Below are 16,276 nucleotides of genomic sequence, written 5' to 3'. Positions count from 1 at the left end.
GTGTTGAATATGGGATGCATGTTATGAGCGAGGGGGAATAATATTAATGTGAGCCTTCCACGGATCTTCTTTCATTTGTACATACCATAATCTTCATCTTTCTTTTGTACATACCATCGTCATCGTCCCGCGGCGCCGGTTCCAGCACGCGCTTGGGTTCACCATCAGATTAAAACGCTGACACGGCGTACTTTGCCTTGCCGTCACGACTTTGTCATCTCGACTTGGCCTTCTTTCAGAAGTGGTGGAGGTGAAATTTGATCCCCTTGTTGCCTTGTGTCCTGCCTCTCACTGGAGCTACGTTCCGGTCGCCGTTTGACAACAGCCACCATCGTTATGTCAACCGAGAGCAGTCCCGACCCGGCCGGACCCTCTACCTCGGCTACGACAACGCGACCCGCCGCTGTTCGCCGGTCGTCGCGAAGACGTGGATGACTGGCTTGACACTTATGAACCTTATGAACCGCGAGCCACACACCATTGACTGGCCCACCTTCAAACAGCAGTTCCGCCAATACTTCGCCGACCCGGAAGTTCTGACTGAGATCGCGAAGAACAAGCTCGCTTCCCGTCTTCAAGGTCCCGATGAGTCTTATGCGTCTTACATAGAGGCCATACTTGCACTTTGCCGCCGTATTAGTCCTACCATGCTAGAACCTGAACGTGTACACCATGTCATGAAAGGAATCAATTCTGCGGCTTATAACACCCTACTTGCCCAGAATCCATTGAGTGCTGATTCCATTATTATGACCAGTCAACGCCTCGAACAGCTACAGTCCTCCCGATTGCGCCCGGCTTCTCTACTGGCCCGCCCTCTACTGACCTCGATCAACGAGCCCTAATTCGAGCGATAATCCGCGAAGAGCTCTAAGCCCTCAACCCTTTCTGCCGGCACGGCACGGGTGTGATCACTCTTCGTCTACTAATGACGCCAGCCTCCGCGCCGTCATTAAAGAAGAGTTGGCAACTATCACCCACCCTGTCGCACCTGACCCTCCTGCACCTCATCCAGCGCCGACTTATGCTCACGTTGCTGCATCCCCCCTTCTTTTGTTACCCCCCCCCCCCCGAGAAGCCCCGCTTTGCAACCACATCAACGCCGTGACGACGGCTCATCCTACGCCACCCTATTACGCACCTTGGCACCCCTCTCGCCCAGTGTGCTACCATTGTGGCATCCGAGGACATATATCCCGCTTCTGTCGTCGACGCATTCAGAACGAGCGGCGTGGTTGCGACGCCTACGAAAGTGACATACCCTCATATTATCAGCGACGACCTATTCCCAGCCCACCTCGTCGATCCTCTCAACCGCCGGTATCTTCGTCTGAACCAAGTGGGGCCCATGTATCCCGACGCCCGTCCCTTTCCCCATACCGCCGCTCTGTTACCCCACTACGACCAGCAACAACTGTTCCTGTCCGTCATTCGGAAAATTAAGCGATGCAGTTTCCGGAGGTGAAACTGCCCTCTGCGAGCTTACCAAAAGTGCTCCTCATCGCCCGTACAATATGATTTCCGTTTTAGCTGAAGGATTACCGGTCGAAGCTTTGATTGGCACAGGGGCTGCAATTTCTGTGATTCGCGCTGATTTGTGCAACCATTTGCGGAAAGTGACGACACAATATAATGGACTTGAACTTCATGGAGCAAATGACGTCCCTCTACATCCTTCAGCAAAGTGTACAGTTCGAATTGTTATAGACGGCGTCAGCCACCATGTGCAGTTTGCTGTGCTTTCACCGTGTGCGCATCAGATGATTTTTGGACGGGAATTTTTGTCGACTGCTTCAGCGTTAATTTCTTGTGGCGACCGTGTTATTCATACGACAGGCAGTAATTTTTCATCTCACATTTCTGATGGACGTCATTCCCTCATTGCCGCCGTTGATGTATTGCCTCCACAGTGCGAAAAACTTGTTACCTTTGTTTCTGAACACATGTCTGACGGGGATGTACTCATCGCACCATCTCATCGTCATCTTGCACGTGGAATCGCCTTCCCATCAAGACTTGTACGATTCCGCAGCGGCTCAGCGATAGTAGCTGCCACGAACACATCCCGTGAATTCCTCGTGCTGACTAAAGCAACTTCCCTGCCATGCATAGTGGATGCTCACCCTATGTCCATGATGGTGCTCACCGCCCCGCTACCTCAGCAACGTGATTCATCGCACGTCTCTCTTCCCATGCTGTCGAAGACAATCAGTTCGGACCTCATGACGCACCAACGCCAAGAATTGCTGGAATTGTTTCAAGCCCATCAAGCCATTTTTGATGCCACTCCCCCCCACTGGGACGGACTAGTGTTGCACACCACCGCATCATTACTGAAGGTAACTCGATCGTACGCCGACGACCTTATCGGGTTTCTCTCTCGGAACGAAAAGTAATCAAAGAAAATGTGAATGACATGCTCCGTCGCGATATTATTCGTCCATCTACAAGCCCATAGTCCTCCCCAGTAGTATTAGTTAAAACAAGGGACGGATCGGTACGATTTTGTGTTGATTATCGCGCACTCAACAAAATTACCCGTAAAGATGTCTACCCGATGCCGCGAATAGATGACGCCCTTGACTATCTCCAAGGCGCCTAATATTTCTCGACCTTGGACCTCCGCTCAGGTTATTGGCAAATACCAATGCATGAAGGCGACACAGAAAAAACTGCTTTCGCAACTCCTGATGGACTTTACAAGTTTAATGTTATGCCCTTTGGCCTGTGTAACGCACCAGCGACATTTGAAAGAATGATCGATACGGTATTTTGTGGCCTAAAATGGAGAACCTGTATATGTTACTTGGATGAAATTGTTATCTTTTCGGTAACCTTTAACGACCATCTCACGCACCTGAGTGAAGTCCTGGCGTGTCTTTCTTCAGCAGGCCTTCAGCTCAACGCCAAGAAGTGCCACTTTGCACAGAAGGAAATTAAAATATTGGGACATCTGGTTAGCCGTGACGGCATACGTCCAGACCCTGATAAAATCATCGCGGTCTTGAACTTTCCTCGTCCGCAACGAACTGCAGATTTGTGCAGTTTCCTCGGCCTGGCGTCATATTTCCGACGTTTCATTAGGCACTTTGCAACTATTCCTGCGCCACTTCATGAACTACTTAAGACGCGCAGCTCTTTCGAGTAGACTGAACAGTGCAACACTCCTTTTACCGACCTAAAGCACGCCCTCACATCAGATCCCGTTCTTGGCCACTTCAGCGACAGCGCTCTTACGATCCTGCACACTGATTCCAGTGGTCACGGTCTTGGGGCTGTCCTTCTGCAGCGCGATGCAACTTCGCGTGAGAACGTCATTGCCTTCGCCACTCGGACCTTGACTCCAGCTGAGAAAACCTACACCATTACCGAGTAGGAATGTTTTGCCGTCATCTGGGCTGCTCAAAAGTTTCGCCCTTACTTGTATGGTCGGCACTTCACAGTTGTGACCGATCACCGTGCTCTTTGCTGGTTGTCTTCACTGAAAAATTTGACAGGCCGACTTGGCCGCTGGATTCTACGCCTGCAAGAATAAAATTTCGACGTCGTTTATAAATCGGGTCGCTATCACCAAGACGCCGACGCTCTTTATCGCTGTCCACTTACGGAATCAGCCTGCTATTTATCTTCGGAACGCATTTCCTCCTCTGACCACAGCCGATCACCTCTTCCCCCGACGCATATCACAACAGTTTCTTTTGACAATTCTGAGCGCAAACACGCACTCCGCTCGTAGCAATTAGCTGATGCCTACTGCCGGCCCATCATCGACCGCCTTATCGGGGCTTCGAACCCGCCCAATGCTAGGCTGCGCCGACAGCGTCGCCATTTCAAGCTCGAAGATAGCATACTACGCCGCTACGTGTATTGCCCTGATGGAACTCGTTGGCTCCCAGTTGTGCCGCGTGTGCTTCGCCCACGTATACTGACGGCTTTCCACAATGACGCTACTGCAGGTCACCTTAGTTTTGACAAAACATATGACCGCGCGAAAAGACGATTCTTTCGGCCTGGCCTATCTTCTACCGTAGCTAAATACGTCGCTTCCTGCCATCTGTGCCAACGTCGCAAGCGGCCGACTTCTTCACCCGCTGGCCTCCTATACAGCCCCTACCATGTCCCGCCACGCCATTCGACGAAGTCGGCATCGGCTTATATGGTCCCCTACCTCTGTCCGATGGGGGTAACCATTGGATTATAATAGCTGTCGACCGCCGTACACGCTACACTGAGACAGCCGCTGTACCGCTGATCAGTTCAGGCGTTCAGTCGTGTCCGACTCTTCGTGACCCTATGGACCATGTCACGCCACGCTTTCCGGTCTCTCACTATCTTCTTAACATCACATAGCTTCATCCGCAATGCCTCGAGAATGCCATCTAACCATCGCGTTCGCTGCCTACCCCTTCTCCGGCGACCCTCAACCTTTCCCAACATCAAATCTTTCTCCAGCGACTCCTCTCTTCTCATCAGATGACCAAAGTAGCTGAGCTTTAACTTTAGAATTTGACCCTCCAATGAGCAGTCAGGGTTTATGGTCGACAATATCGACTGATTTGATCTTCTGGCAGTCCAAGGAACTCTTAAGAGTCTTCGCCAGCACCACAATTCAAACGCGTCAATTCTTCGGCGGTCAGCCTTTTTCACAGTCCAACTCTCGCATCCATACATCACAACTGGAAAGACCATAGCACGGGTTATACGGATCTTGGTTGGCAGACTAATGTCTCTGCTCTTTACTACTCGGTCAAGGCTAACCATTGCTCTCTTTCCCAGAAGCAGGCGTCTCCTAATTTCATGGCTGCAGTCTCCTGCCGAGGTAATCTTGGCGCCCAAGAACAGAAAATCTGTCACAGCTTCCACTTCTTGTCCATTGATGCTCCAGGACTTGATAGGGCAAGACGCCATGATCTTCGTCTTTTTAATGTTCAGTTTAAGCCCAAACTTCTCACTCTCTTCTTGTACGCGCATCAGAAGTCTCTTGAGTTCCACTTCACTTTCTGCCATTAAAGTGGTATCATCCGCATATCTAAGGTTGTTGATACGTTTTCCAGCAATCTTCACCCCAGCTGAAGACTCGTCCAGACCGGCCTTCCTCATGATGCACTCTGCATATAGGTTAAATAGGCAGGGCGACAGTATGCAGCCTTGCCTCACCCCTTTCTCAATCGGAAACCAATCAGTAAGACCATGCCCAGTTCTGACTGTGGCCTCTTGCCCTTCATAAAGGTTCCTGAGGAGACAGATGAGGTGAATTGGAACTCCCATCTCTTGGAGAGCTTGCCACAATCTGCTGTGATCTACGCAGTCAAACGCTTTCGCATAATCAATAAAGCAGAAGTAAATGGGTTTCTGGAACTCTCTTGCTTTTTCCATGATCCAGCGAAGGTTGGCAATTTGGTCTCTAGTTCCTCTGCCCTTGCGAAACCCAACTTGCACGTCCGGAAGCTCCCGATCCACATACTGCTGCAGCCTACCTTGCAGGATTTTTAACATCACCTTGCTAGCATGCGAAATAAGCGCGATCGTGCGGTAGTTGGAACAATCTTTGGCACTGCCTTTCTTTGGAATGGGGATATAAACTGACCTCCTCCAATCCTGTGGCCACTGCAGGGTTGTCCAAATCTTTTGACATAATGTATGCAGTGTGTTAACAGCGTCGTGGTTGAGGTTTTGAAGCAACTCAGCTGGAATACCATCAATTCCGCTAGCTTTGTTCTTAGCAAGGCTGGCTAAGGCCCATTCAACTTCACTCTTCAGGATGCCCGGCTCGAGATCAGTAATCACAACCGCCCTATGTTGGGTTTGCACATCCGGGTCCTTCTTGTACAGTTCTTCTGTGTATTCCTGCCACCTCTTCTTTATCTCTGAGGCTTCAGTGAGTCCTTGCCTCGTTTGTCCTTTATCACGCCCAGCTTAGCACAGAAGCTTCCTTTGATATCTTTGATTGTCTTATACAGAGCTCTTGTGTTCCTTAATTGGCTGTTGTCCTCAACTGCTTGACACTGTATGTTCAGGAAGGCATTCTTATCTCTCCTTGCTATTTTCTGAAAATCCGCATTGAGAACCTTGTATCTTTCTCTTTCCCCCATACCTTTTGCCATCCTCCTTTCCTCAGCTATTTGCAAAGCCTCTTCAGATAGCCAGTTTGCTTTTTTGCATTTCTTTTGCTTTGGAACTACCTTAGTAGCAACTTCTTGTATTATATCACGAACATCACTCCACATCTCTTCGGGCTCTTTGTCTTCTAGATCTAATTCTTGAAATCGATTCCTCACTTCCACAGCATATTCTAATGGAATCTGGTCCAGATCATACCTGAAAGGCCTTCTAGTTTTCTGCGTTTTCCTCAATCGAAGCTTAATTTTGGCAACAAGAAGCTGATGATCGGTGCCACAATCGGCCCCAGGCCTTGTTTTTACTGCTTGTATAGCGCTTCTCCATCTCTGCCGGCAAATAATATAATCGATCTGATTCCTGTACAGACCGTCCGGTGAAATCCATGTGTACAGGCGCCTCTTGTGCTGTTGAAAATGAGTATTCGCTATGGTCAGGTTGTTTTCTTGACAGAACTCTACTAGCCTCTGCCCAGCTTCATTTGGCTCACCAAGACCGAGCTTGCCTGTAATTCCGGATATTTCTTCGCTCCCGACCTTAGCATTCCAGTCTCCTATGAGAAAAACAACGTCTGATGATGGGGTGCTGTCTAAAAGGCATTGTAGGTCCGCATAAAATCTCTCAACGTCAGCTTCTTCAGCAGCAGTGGTCGGTGCATAGACTTGGATAACTGTTATGTTGAAAGGGTGACCTTGGATCCGAAGTGAAATCATTCGGCCGTTTTTGGGGTTGTACCCTAGCACTGCTTTGCCCATTCTTGTTTACTATGAGAGCGACCCCATTCCTTCTCTTGGATTCGTGCCCACAATAAAAGACATAATGGTCGCCGGAGTTAAATTCTCCCATTCTGGTCCACTTGAGCTCGCTGATACCCAAAATATCAATGTTCAATCTGTCCATTTCTCGCTTGACGATATCCAGTTTACCTTGCGTCATAGATCTTACATTCCATGTTGCTATGTGATATATCTCCTTGCAACATCGAACTTTCCGGTCGCTTCCCGACACATCCACAACTGAGCGTCCTTTTGGCTTTAGCCCAGCCGCTTCATTCGTCCTGGAGCTACTAGGAATCGCCCTTTGTTCATCCCCAGTAACATGTGGGACGCCTTCCAACCTGGGGGGCTCATCTTCCGGCGCCATATCGATAATGGTATAGTGACTGGCCATAGGGTTTTCTTGGCAGGAAATACTGGAGTGGGTTGCCATTACCTTCTCCAGTGAATCACATTTTGTCAGAACTCTCTGCCGTGACCTGTCTATCTTGGGTGGCCCTACACAGCAGAGCTCACGACTTCATCGAGTTTCGCAAGCCCCTCCGCCACGACAAGGCAGTGATCCATGAAGGGGTATGTACCGCTGAAGAGGTAGCTAATTTTTTTGCGACCAATTGTCCTGCGTCATGGCGCTCCTCGGGTACCTCTAAGTGACCGCGGGACGGCCTTCTTATCGACAGTCGTTGCCGAAGTTCTTCATGCGTCATCCACCCTTCACAAGACAACCTCAAGCTACCATCCCCAGACTAACGGTCTGACTGAGTAATTTTATCGCACTCTATCCAATATGATATCCATGTACATTACACCGAAGCACCGATATTGGGACACCATTCTAACATTCGTCACGTTCGCCTATAATACAGCAGTACAGTGGACTACCAGTTACTCTTCATTTTTCCTCGTTTTCGGCCGTCCTCCCACTACAATGCTCGACACTTCCTTCTTCTCAACGCCCGGTTACGCCTCATCAGTACCAGCCCAGTTCTTATCCCGTGTGGTCAGATGCCGTCATCTTGCCCGCCTGAACACAGAAGCGTGCCAGGAAGACCGTAAGAGTAGCTACGATTCTACGCATATTGCGGTCTCTTTTCGTCCTGGTGACGATGTCGTGCTTTACACACCACTGCGCGCCCCTGGCATTAGTGATAAATTCCAGCGCCGCTATCTTGGCCCTACAAGGTCATCAATCAAACTTCCCCTGTGAACTACCAAGTCAAAGCTGTTGATCCCCCAGCCGCTCGACGCCACCATGGAACTGAAATTGTTCATGTCTCTCGCTTGAAGCCGTTTGTGCGCCGCGATGCATCGGTTGGTTAGCAGCGGCCAGGCTCGCCGCTGGCCCGGGAAGATTGTGTGAGGCTTTCGCGGATCTTCTTTCATTTGTACATACCATAATCTTCTTCTTTCTGTTGTATATACCATCGTCATCGTCCCGCGGCGCAGGCGCCAGCACGCTTCAGGGTTCACCATCAGATTAAAATGCTGACACGGCGTACCTTGCCTTGCCGTCACGACTTTGGCGTCTCTACCTGGCCTTCTTTCACAATAATAATAATTGCAATGCACTATAGCGCAGCAAAAGACCTCGTCTCGTCTTTTGCTGCGCTATAGTGTATTGGAACCATGTACCAACAAGCCCAAAAAAACTACGCTACTGAATAATAATTGGGTGCCGTACACAGGCTCACTGCTCGAGGCCAGGGCATCTCCCAGCAAGCAGCGTTACGGCTGTACAACTCCGCGGCTCTGGGGGCAATACTCTACGCGCTACCGCTCGTCACACTGCGCAAACCATGCTGGAAGAAGCTAGAGGTCGAGCATCGCAAGGCGCTCCGCATTTGCCTCGGCCTTCCTCAGAACTCTCAATGCACAGCTACTTTGGCCGAAGCAGGTGCGTGGCCTTTACAACTTCAGACCACGCGGCGGGCGCTCCGACACATCGATCGCCTACAGCGCGCGAAGGACGGCGGCCCGCTATTACATCGGTTGCGACATCATCGCCACTCGCGCATGGGAGCGGCGCTGCTCGAGTACGAGCAGCTCACCAATGCAACGCCCCCCTACGACGCCTTCTCGCCCTGGCCCGCTGCTATGGAGGTTCAGCGAGAGATTGTCGGAATCGCGGGGAAACGCACCACACCGCCCTGCGCAGTGCAGCCGCTGACCAGAGCCGTCATCTACGAGGAACTCCAACACCACCTCCTCGTTTACACCACGGCTCCGTGGCCAGAGACAGTTGCTCGCTAGCAGCGGCGCACAGACAGCTGCACCTGTCATACCTGGGTTCTTCCACCACGGCGGAGCTGCTGGGCCTACGCCTAGGCCTGGATCTACTGCTTGAACTGACTCCGCCGACACCCAGGTGTGCCGTGCTATGTGCCTCCCGCGCTGCCCTCAGCCGCCTTTGAACCACCGGCCGGGGAACTCCGCTGCTGTGTCAGATTCACGCGCGTCTCAAGCGCTTGGCGGAGCGTGGCTGCGCTATACGGGCACATTGGATCCCCGGGCACTGCGGCATAGAGGGCAACGAACGTGCCGACAAGCTCGCGACCGCAGCACATGAACTCCCTCCTAGCGACGAGCAACTCGCTTTGGAGGATGTGCATGCGGTAATCGACGATCACCTCCGGACGCAGCACCCCGACCCACCACGCATCGCAAGAGGTGAGCGCATTCACAGTGTCAGCGGCCGCTCGCTGACTCGGCTGCAACGCGCAATGATCCTCCGTGCACGCATTGGATGTGTGTGGCCTGGGGAACGACGGATGCGCCACGGACTTGCCACTAGTGACGTGTGTGACGGCTGTGGCGCGGTAGAAACTCTCGAACATCTCCTACTGCGCTGCACCGGGCTAGCCGAACCACGACGTGAGTTGCTGGCGGCTTACAGAGCGCAGGGGGTAATCCCGGACAGCGTAGCTGTGCTCCTGTGGCCGCCGGGCTGTGCGCGCGTCCGCGAGCGAGCTCACGTGAGCTTGTGTGAGTACATCGAACAGGCGGGCTTGATGACCCGCCTATTTCATCTCGCCGGATAGTGCGCGCTGGGACTGAACGCTCCACGTGTGCTATTTCCCACAATAACGGCCGATCGTCCACGACAGCCGTCAGTGTTTTGTACAGTTGGCCAGTGCGTGCATTGTGAACAGTTGCCTGGACGCAGAGCTATTGCGGAGGCCCGCCCGATGGGCCGAGTGCTCAGTGACTTAAGACATTGCGGGTGGGCCTCAAGCAAACTACTGTATACTGTACCATAGTGTATATATTTCGTTTATTTTTACCTACCCTTTTCTTTCTCCCTATCACTCACCTCTTTGATTTCCTCTACTATCTCCTCGCTATCCCTTTATTTCCGCCGCCCCAGTTCAGGTGCTTCAGATATAAGATAGCAGATACCGGGGCTGGCAAACATCTTTTCTTTCCTTTTGTACATACAATAAACAACCACTACAACAACAATAATAATTGGTTGATTCACAGGAAGAGAAAGGCGCAGTGTCTGTCACACTTGTTTCTGTGGACACCTGAAGCGCGCCGTAAGGGAAGGAAGGAGGATGGGAGTGAAAGTGGATATATAGAAAGAGGAGCCGTAGTGGAGGGCTACGGAGTCATTTCGACCACCTGGGGATTTTTAACGAGCACTGACATCTCACAGCACAGGGACGCATCTTCGTTTCGCCTCCATTAAAGCGCAGCCGCCGCGGTTGGGATGGAACCCGGGTACTCGATCCCGACCGCGGCGGCTGCGTTTCGATGGCGTTTGCGACGAGGATTGCAGCCAACGGCATGTGAGGTTGGCGGACCGTGTAGTAGCCGGCCAGCGTCGGTGACCTGTGGGCTCCTACCTCTTGCAAATAGATAATGTCAGGTCTGTCTGTGATCGAGCAGTCCTTATCCGAACCAGACGTTGAGCACTTAGCGATTAAAATATTGCCTAACAAATGACGCCGAAACAGTACATTCGTAATCTACATGTACAAGCCGCCACGACCCGCAAAGGCCGACTTCACCAACCTCCTTTCCGAAGCCACCTACCTGGCGCAAGCAAATCAGCTTATCATGGTCGGTGGCTTCAGCGCGCCCCACCGGGACTGGGGGTGCCAGCCAACTCAGCCAGAGGATTGACAGTTGCGCGTTGAATAGAAGCCCTCGGCTTGAAACTCCTCACCGACACTCTATATCCGACAAAGGAAGGCAACAGCATGACCCGTGACTCCTGCCCGGACTTCACCTTGATCAAGAGCGCTGCTGAGGCTACATGTACGAACCTAAATGAAACCCTGGGAAGCTACCACTGCATGCTAAGCACATCCATATCATCTACTAAACTCCAGAAGGATCTTGGCGCTGCCCACATCACCGATTAGCCCAAATTCTGCAACGCATACGTCTCATCAGGTCCAATCCAGTCCAGACAGGACTGGAGCGAAGACATCAGACAAGCACACACGAAAGCCACCGAAAAAATACAACGCACACTGGAAGCCCCAGAGGTAGACCGCCATCTTCTGAAGCTATATCAGAAGCACAGCCACCTTGTGAGGCGATGGAAAAGACAGCGCCTAAAAAGACTTTTCTGACTGCGGATTGAGCAGCTCACGAAGAAGCCTAGACATACGCCCCCAACCTAGCACAACAAAATTAGCAACCGTTTTGCGAGTCATTGAAAGAAACGCTGGGAACCTCCCATACTTAAACAATCCTGCGCAACCTCATTGACTCCTCTAAATCAAAATCCGCATCTACACGGATCCTGAAGCGTATTGCTCACCTTTTTCCGGGGGACGACGTCACGCTGCTTCAGGCTCTTAAGGACAAATACATCAGCACCAGTCCAACGCCACCTTGCTCTTTGTCCTACCAGGGCGAGGAAAATCCGGCACTCGATGCTCCCATTTTTCTGACGCCGAGGTGTATGCTGCAGTTCGATCATGCACCCGCAACACGGCGGCGGGAACGGACAAGATCAGCCACTCCATGATCCGCAACTTCCGCAAGGTACAAATCAGCGACCTCATCAAGTATCTGAACGACTCGCTGTGGGAGAAGAATCAAATTCCCTCTCAGTGAAAATGCTCAGAGATAATCGTAATTCCGGAACCGAGCAAGAAGCCGGCGGTCGAAACGCTACGACCCACATCATGCACTCACCTCATGACTGGGCAAGCTCTACGAGCGAGTCATCCAGACTCGACTTCAACCCTACATAGAGGATAACGGCCTCTTCCATCCCGCCATGATCGGCTTCAGATCGGGCCTGTCCACACAAGATGCTTTTCTTCTCCTCAAGGAGGAGATACTTTCCAACATTCCGAGAGGAGGCGAGCACCTCATTATGGCGCTCGATCTAAAAGGCGCTTTTGATAACGTGTCTCATGAGGCGATCCTCTCCGAGCTTAATAACCTAAACTGCGGCGAACGCACCTTCCGATACGTCAAGAATTGTTTGTCACGATAGGAATTGGTGACATGAGATCGGATCTTCAAGACATGCCAAACAAGGGCACGCCACAGGGATCGGTCATCTCCCCGCTCCTCTTCAACATCGCCATGATTAAACAAGGGTTCTGCCACAGGTCCCGAACATCGCATACACCCTGTATGCTGATGACTTTACGATCTGGACAACCACCGATCTCTACGTCAGAAGGAAGAAACACTTCAAGCAGCAGCAACCTGCGTGGAAACAGAGGTCTTTCGATGCGGACTACAATGCTCCCCCGATAAATCTGAAGTCATAAGCATACATGGATACCACTATACATCACCAGGAAATCTTAGCATCCTCCTGCATGGGGTCCCAATCCAGGAAGTGCCACTCATACGGATCCTGGGTCTCTGGCTCCAAAAGAAAAGTAGACCATGTGCTCTACCTCCTCAAGACTACAACACAGCAGATCTCTAAAATGATCCGCCGGGTGGCCAGAAACAGAAAAGACATGCGGGAAGAAGACACGATTCGTCTGGTGCAGGCGCTGGTAGTCAGTCGCCTCTCCTATGGACAACCTTATTTCACCCTGCTCCGAATAGATCTAAACAAAGTAAATGCAATGATACGTACAGCTTACAAGAACGCGTTAGGCTTCCCACCATACACCTCCAACGTTCAATTGGAAGCTCTTGGACTGCACAACACATGTGAAGAGATTCAAGAGGCTGTCCTCCTGTCCCAGAAGAAACGCCTTCTGTCAACTGAGACAGGCCGGCTCATTCTCGAGCGCGTTGGCTATTCTTCAGATCTATGTTATCCAGTAAATGACTAACATTCCTGTTCTGTACCGGGCAAGAGTATATGTGGCCCCGCTCCCAAAGAACATGTCTCCAGTCCACAACGAAGGCAGAAGACACGCCCGAGTTAATTATCTTAAGCGTGCAGTGGAACGCAGTCCGAAAACTGTCTATGTGGATGCCGCTCTATATGAGCATTCATCGAACGCAGCAGCCTTGGTGGTGGGCTCTCCTTATACAGAAGTCTCCAGCATGTCCATCCCGCACTGTACTATCACAGAAGCGGAAGTCGCGGCGATCGTGCTGGCCGTTACCTACGGAGACACAACCAATCGAGAGCTTCACGTAATCACTAACTCACGAGAGGCGTGTCGGCGCCTTCTTGCTGGCAGAATACCTGCAAAATTAGCTCGCTTCACAACTAACCCATTGGCTACAAATTCAGTGCTCAAACATCAGATCACTAGGGTTCCGGGGCACTCCGGATTTGGAGGTAATGAGGTCGCCGATAGGCTAGCTCGAGGTCACACAAACCGAGTGGCCACCAATCCCGATCTCACAACTAGAATTCCTGTCCCCACGGCTTACGGCGCGCGACTTAAGTACCTACGAGAACAACAGGATTTATCCCCCTCCACATAAGGACTAAATGCACAGGAAACACGGGAATGGAGACAGCTCTAAACCAACACTTACCCCAACCAACATCAATACAGCATAATTTGCCCAGAACACTGCACAGACATATGCCCTTGGTACAACAACCAGCCCACCGCCTACCGCGTCACATGGGGGTGCACAGGCCCCAAACCTGAACACATAAACATGCACCATTTGGAGGCGCAGTGGGAGGCCACTCTGCTATGCTCTGATCTAGAGACCCAGCGTAGGCTGGTAACTCAGATAAGAGCGGCAGCCCAGGCCACTAGGGTCTTGGAATGAAGACTCCACTCACTGCCGTCCCCCCTTTTCTTCTTTTTTTCTTTTTTTTCTTTTTGAAATAAAGTCTCTCTCTCCCTCTCTCTGCGTTTCGATGGAGGCGATAATTATATTCTTTTACAGTTCTGCAGGATGCTTGATTTTTCTCGTAGTCCCCTATGTGTCTGCAGGCCTAACATTAAGCCGAACGATCACGGGCAGAACTATACTGCTCTCCAGATGTGTGCCATGTGACGTTAGTGTTACATCCGCAACAAAATGTCTGTTTGCGGAGAGACGTTCCCCATATGTGCCGGGAACCAAACTAGCTTGACCTTGTTGTCCAGTGAACATTTCAAGTCCTTGATTATTCGGCAGGCTTCCAAGGATATTCTCCCCTGGGCGTAATTCTTTACTGCCGTGCGCGAGTCGCTGACAACGATCCCGCAGTCGGGATCAGATATGGCAAGTCTGATTCTTCGGCCACTTCAACTTGTCGGGACTTCTTGCTGGCGGAGTGAACAAGCGTTCTGCCAGTGTCGACAACCACGACAGCATATCGTCGATCGTCTTGATACTCGGCAGCGCCCACGAAGCGCGCTTCCCTCGCTTTTCCTTAGTTCCGCAGCAGGGCCACGGCCCTCCACTATGGCTCCTCTTTCTCTCTTTCGACTTTCACTCCCACCTTCCTCCCTTCCCTTGCGGCGCGGTTGAGGTCTCCACAGAAAACAAATGAAACAGTTACCGCGCCTTTCCATTCCTATAAATCAATCAATCCGCGGCTCTGTTAGGCAGTCGCGCGGAGGCAATTACAAGCAAATACATACCCGAACCCGCCGCAGTACAACAGGATTTACTTCGAAACACGGTGCTTCGAAATATATGACACCAACACATGCAAGGTCTGCAAGACAAGCATAGCAACACTTAAGCACATACTCTGTGAGTGCGAAGCACAATTGAAAGGCGTTAATCCCGAAACCTTCTCGTAGAGGTGGTCAGCCGCTCTGCCCAGCTCCAGCTTCAACGACCGATGCTGGGTCGTCCAGCAGGCCCTCATGGCGGCGAAGAGACAAGATCTCAACGTTCCCACGTGGGAGACCTAGACCCGGTCACGCTAACCCCTGCCGGATATCAAATAAAGTTATTCCTCCTCCTCCTTCCCGGCTGAGGCGCAGCCGTTGAGCCCTCCCGGATACCGCGCTGCGTTTCCTCGCCCCCGTCAACATGGGCGAAAAGGCATGTTGACTCACGCATGCATCTAACCGCGCGGACCTGGTCCTCCGCACTTCATGTCATTGAGAGGGCCGCGCATGCTGGCCATGGCTTCTAGCAAATTGCAGGTTTTTCTAGCGAGCCGGAAGCGGGGAGCATAGTTTTGACAGTGCTACGCTATTTTCGCTCTTTCTCCGGATCTCGAACATTCGGCGCCGGTTATTTGAGAGAGCGCCGCGCGACCATCGACGGTTTTGGCTCGGCGAAGCTACGATACCAGTAGCAGGCAGGCCCCGGCTTAGGAGAAATCATAGAGAGCTGAGTTCATGTTGCAGTTAGTGGGCCAGCTCGTGGAGCTGCGCTTAGTTTTTGTTCAGTCGCCTTTGTTAAGTGTGGTTGCCTCCTTGTCTTCTGTAAATAGCTTTCTGTACTGTGTTCTTCCCCTTCATGGATCACTGCCAAAGATTGTTCCAACTACCGCACGATCGCGCTTATTTCGCATGCTAGCAAGGTGATGTTAAAAATCCTGCAAGGTAGGCTGCAGCAGTATGTGGATCGGGAGCTTCCGGACGTGCAAGCTGCGTTTCGCAAGGGCAGAGGAACTAGAGACCAAATTGCCAACCTTCGCTGGATCATGGAAAAAGCAAGAGAGTTCCAGAAACCCATTTACTTCTGCTTTATTGATTATGCGAAAGCGTTTGACTGCGTAGACCACAGCAGATTGTGGCAAGCTCTCCAAGAGATGGGAGTTCCAATTCACCTCATCTGTCTCCTCAGGAACCTTTATGAAGGGCAAGAAGCCACAGTCAGAACTGGGCATGGTCTCACTGATTGGTTTCCGATTGAGAAAGGGGTGAGGCAAGGCTGCATACTGTCGCCCTGCCTATTTAACCTATATGCAGAGTGCATCATGAGGAAGGCCGGTCTGGACGAGTCTTCAGCTTGAGTGAAGATTGTTGGAAAACGTATCAACAACCTTAGATATGCGGATGATACCACTTTAATGGCAGAAAGTGAAGTGG

This window comes from Amblyomma maculatum, chromosome 10 (genome assembly GCF_055883805.1).
Source record: "Amblyomma maculatum isolate TAMU_Amacu chromosome 10, ASM5588380v1, whole genome shotgun sequence".
Lineage (NCBI taxonomy): Eukaryota > Metazoa > Arthropoda > Arachnida > Ixodida > Ixodidae > Amblyomma > Amblyomma maculatum.
Note: the sequence above shows the minus strand (reverse complement) of the source record.